Source organism: Cupressus sempervirens, chromosome 7 (assembly GCF_028749045.1).
Source record: "Cupressus sempervirens isolate cs-2001-9-10 chromosome 7, ASM2874904v1, whole genome shotgun sequence".
Classification (NCBI taxonomy): Eukaryota; Viridiplantae; Streptophyta; class Pinopsida; order Cupressales; family Cupressaceae; genus Cupressus; species Cupressus sempervirens.
In genome coordinates, this window is record NC_143124.1 from 26,774,568 (window position 1) to 26,780,000 (window position 5,433).

A 5,433-nucleotide genomic window follows, 5' to 3' on the forward strand; every position below is an offset into this window, starting at 1 on the left:
GTAGCTCCTTGGCATCACACCCCTCTCGATCCAAATGACCAAAAAGATAATGAAAATCCTCTGCTACAATAATCTCATTATTCTTTGGCTGAAAAGAGCAAAGAAGAGGATCTGAGCAATTGTCCCTTCAAACCCTCATTTTGAAATGAACCAAACTATAGCAATGGGTATTGTTATGGCCCACAAACAATTCATGACTGTTAACAACTTAATTAGAATCAATAAATATATTTTGCACCCATGAACCATCCCCTCACTGAATACATATTTGCTTAGGACAAAACTTTAAGGTTGAAAGCAATAAGCATACTCTGACGTGATTCATAAGAGATTAAGTTGTGCTCGACAAAAATACCAAGATTACTTTCTAGAGCTTCCAAAATACATGGATCTCTAGACTCTAGAGGTAGATTAGGGAAAGAAATCCAATTAGGAAAATAACCAGCCACTTCTAGTTTTGGAAGAAAGTTAGGCACCCAAGGAAGAGTAAATAATCCAAATCCTTGAAAACCAACCCTTGCGATTATGAACTTGATCTCTATAATCGTTGGAATGAAATAGTGAAAAAGAAAACTTGGATTCCAAATGAATAAATTGAATATCCTTTAGACCCCTCTAGAATTTGAAGGCCCAAGCTGAAATGGATGAAATCTGAAGCTCGGGATTTGCAAACTTACCAAAGATCGTTGTGTTCCTTAAATGTGTAACATGAGGTGCAACAAAATGATCTGGAATAAAAATGCTTGTAATCAAACCTTTATCCTTCACACCTAGTGGTGAACGATTGAAGGAAATCTCTTATGGTAAAGTCTATGAAACCAAATTACAAGCTCTTGTAGATTCATTCTAGAAGTAGGAGGAATGTCGCTATAGATATCAAAAATTGTTTGTTTAGAATGAGCCAAAAGCTTTTTGCACCAAATCCACAAACCATACAAACCATAGAAGTCCTTTCAGACAAATTTATCTAACCGCTATCTAAAATGGCTATTAGTATTGGCTATGTCTTGTTTACACCAGATCCTCCCAACTCGACCCTATTAATCAAGTCTTGTCTTCTTAGAGAACTTCCTCTTTGTTGACATTAAGTCAAGTTTTTTATTACTGACAACACTTATTCAAATTCTATATGGTTACTATGCTCTTTGAACAGTCTTCATTGTTTGCCAAGTAGTTCAGTGTTTGCCATCTAATTTAGTGGTTACCAAGCTTCATAGTTCCTACTGAGCATTCCAGTGGTTACTGAGTAAATCCAGGTATTGTGAAGTTTTATAGTTCTTACTGAACAGTTCAGTGGTTACCAAGCTTTGTAGTTACTATCGAGCTATCAGTTCATGTGAAGTGAAGTTAGTGTTAATTGAATGATGAGATGATTAGTGTTTATTAATGCGAATATATTTCCACAATCCATGATAGTTATACTGAGTTTCTGGATTAGATTGTGCGAAGATTTTTTTCCATCAACATTTCAAATCACACTACATGATCCATCATTAGGATGAGAGAGTAGGAAGTGTAGAACAATGTAAGTTGTAGATTTAGCCCAGGTTCACCAAATAAAGGAGATCAGGAGGAGAGGGATTGCACACCAAATATTCATTACTTTGTTCTCTTCCTTTTGTGCTTTTATTTTGTATGAATATTTTTATCATTGGTTTAGTCCTCCCTCTATTTAAGTCTTTATTTTATTTTATTCTTTTCTCTCACTTTGGGATGTGTGCAATCCCTTTCCTCTTGATCTCCTTTATTTGGTGAACCTGGGCTAAATCTGCAGCTTACATTGTTTTACACCTCCTACTCTCTCATCCTGATGATGGATCACGTAGTGTGATTCAAAATATTGATGAAAATTTTTTTTCACACAATCTAATCTAGAAACTCAGTATAATGATTAGTATTTATGGAGTGTAGTGGTGGTAAACGAGTGACTCGGTTTTTACGAAGTTGCACAATATCTACTGAGTCACTAGTGCAAACTGAGTTTGAGACTACCTCTGAGATGATTAGTATGGACTGAGCCTCCACTTCTACCAAATGCATGACAATGTTGAGTAATGATAGTGAATGATATGTATCAGAACTTCACCGAGTCTATCTTTAGAACCCGAGTGTCTTCATTTGGGCCAACTTTATAATATTGGTCTCAACTTGTATATTGGCCGACTTTGTAATTATGTGAATTGGGTTGGTATATATGTAATGTATTGTATCATACCCAAGTGTAGTAATGATTTGATGTGAAAAGAATGAAAAGCATTCCAGTGTGAATCATTAACAGAACAAAGTGTAGTGCAAGGTAATATCAGGAGTAGCAAAGTTACATCTATCACATAGAGGTGATTAGTACTTCAAGATCTCAATCAAGAATTTAGTTATAAGTCAGAGATCTACTATTTCATCCTAAAAAGTGAATTAGCTTCCAATCCTTTAACAGGGTAGAATTAACAGTTTTTCTTTAAATCTCTTTACCAAGTACATACTTCACTGTATTCTTGTAAAACCTCTCACAAGGTGGACCTAGCAGTCTTAATTGCTCCTAACAGGGCAGATCATCAGAAGTGATCATTGTAAGCCTTAATAGGTCAACTTTATGATGCAATATTGAAGTTTTGTGGGTATCATCCCCACCCCAGTTTCACTTTCTATTTGGAAGGTTTCTAGGTCACCAGATTATTGTGTTCATGTGCAATGAATGTTTTATTTTTAGTTTCTCGTTCATGTAGTTAGATTTGATTTCATGAAGTAAATGATTACTAGATTACTACAACTAAGATCTGAATAGGATAAATTTTTATGGTTACTGATTCACCACTCCCCTCTCAGTAATCTGGTATAGTCTTAAATATTTCCAACAATTGGTATCATAGCTTTTTGGATCTCAAGATAAAGCTTCTTGATAGCTTGAGGAAAGATCAAGGAAAATGGAGATATTTAGACTTGACAAAGCAATTGAAAATGAAAAGCTAGATCTAGAAATGGCCAGTGCACAACTGAAGGAAGCTAAGGAGGAACTTTCCCAATCCCTAAAAAGAAGAAAGGAACTTGAAAATTTGATGAATGATCACCATTGCATTGGAGAAAAGATTGATAATTTTCTCCGTTCAAGTAGTTTAGATGAAGCAAACAATGAAGTAAACAATGTAGTCAAAGAACTCCTAGAGAAGAATGGATCCCTACAAGAAGAAATAAGAAAGCTCAAAAGAGAACAAGAAATTCAGTCAATAAAATTATGTGAAATCTTAGAATGGAGAAATAAGGCCAAAGAAGAATTGAGAGGAAGGAACAATGAAATTCAAAACCAATCCCTTCAGCATGAAGACTTTATTTATAAAATCTCCAATACAAATGAAGAAATCATGAGTCTGAGATGAGAAAATAAAAGAATAAGAATTGATCTAAACTTTGAAAGACAAATCAATGAAAGGACAAGAAATGAGCTAAGATCTGAATAGAAAATTAGTGAAAGATTGAAAAATGACCTAAACACTGAAAAGCAAGTCAATGAGAGAATGATGAAATTCCAAGAAAACATGAATCAACTAAATGAGGAGAATCTCTATAGGAAAAAGGGTAAAGTAGGACTTGGATACAAAGATGAAGGTGAAACCTCCAAACAAGGTGCTCACAAGAATCAGAGACCCACTTACAATCGCTATGGAAAAATAGGTCATACATCAAACAAATGTTGGAGTAATGGAAAAGAAAAATTCAATGATAAATGTTACAATTGCAATCAACATGGTCATAGGGCTAATGAATGTAAAGAGAAACTAAAATTTGAAGGCAAATGCCACAAATGCAAGAAACAAGGTCACAAGGCATCAGACTATGGAACTAAGTCATTTAATCCAGCAAAGAAAATTGTGAAAGCAATATTTGGTTGGGACTATAAAACCTTGTGCAGATGTCATTACTGTGGAGAATATGGAGACATTGGCATGGACTATGTTAAACATCATACAAGGAAGAGAGATACCACCATAAGATGTTATGCTTACATAGAACTTGGTCATCTAGCCAAGAATTACATGAATACAAGTAGAGTTGAAGATGAAAAGAAAGCAAAAGTAGATAACATCATAAAAAAAATGAGGCAACAATGGATTCCTAAATCTACCAAGGAAGCTAGCTCAAGCAATGATGGTCATGTCACTCAAGATGTGGATGACTCCACCATTTCCAACTAGATTCACAAGTAAGAACTAGAACTACATTATCATGATCACATCTAAACGGTTCACAAATTGAAATAAAGCATGATCCAAATTAGTATTTAAGATACAAGGGGCTAATAGAAGATCAATATTAGTTATCACCAAGTGAGGTTGAGTCATGGGCTCTACTAAGCAAGGTCAGGAGTAACTAGTCACACATGTTTGGTTATCGAGTTATGGTATATTCACTGAGCAGTCCAAGCTGATAGTGGATGATAGTCTATCATGCATAATGTCATTATGGCTCTCATCATACTGAGCATTGATGAGAAGTTTTATCAAAAAATAGGAAATCAATCGCATTCTCATTGTGAATTCAGTAATATTGTGAACAAAGTGATTTACAGAGCATCCCAACAACCTTGAGCAAAATTTGCAGAAAAAGTTTTTCAAAGATTTATTTAATTGAGTTACCATGACATCCAATAGTAGTAGAAAGGAAAAGAACAGATCTAAATTTTTGGTGTGAGATGTTGAATGGAAAGCCCCTAACTTCAAACTTGTGCCAATGATCACTGAAACCCTCAACCTGAATGGAGCTCAATCATAGATACCACCTAAGGTACTTTTGATAAATGACATTTGAACTCATTCTAAATGTACAATTCAGGAGATAGAAACCCTTGAAATGGATAATGTCCCAAGTGAACTCTGTGTTAATGAAATTCTTAAACATGAGCACAAACATTTGGAAGAGAAAGGTTTGACTCATATTCCTCACCTACCTCAAAACTTTCAAGTAAAATGGATTAGGTATATCCTAAGCCAAGTTCATAATGGTCAATTATGGTTAGAGAAATTGGTTTTGATTACAAAGAAAATGATTCATTACAATACTAACATTCCCATGCTTGCCAAAGCAAAAGCCATAGAAAACCCTATGTCAAGATGAGTTGCAAAAAAAAACCCTAGCCAAGTGGGATGGCAAAGGAATGAAAACTAGTAGTGTATCTAACATGGAACTAACATTTGGCATTCATATGATAGGACATAAGATTGATAGCTCAAGTTGACTCAATAGTGTGTCGCATAAAGTAGTTGACTTAGCTTAGAAGAATTTGTCATATGACTTAGCAAATTTTTTGTTGAAGCAGCTGAACAAAAATATGGAAAGCATTAGAACATCAAAGAATAATCCATGCAAATTTGGTTCATTGTTGACACATTTTTTCTTCTATGTTCAAAAGTTTTTCCCCTCTAAAGGCATAGTTGTATGGAG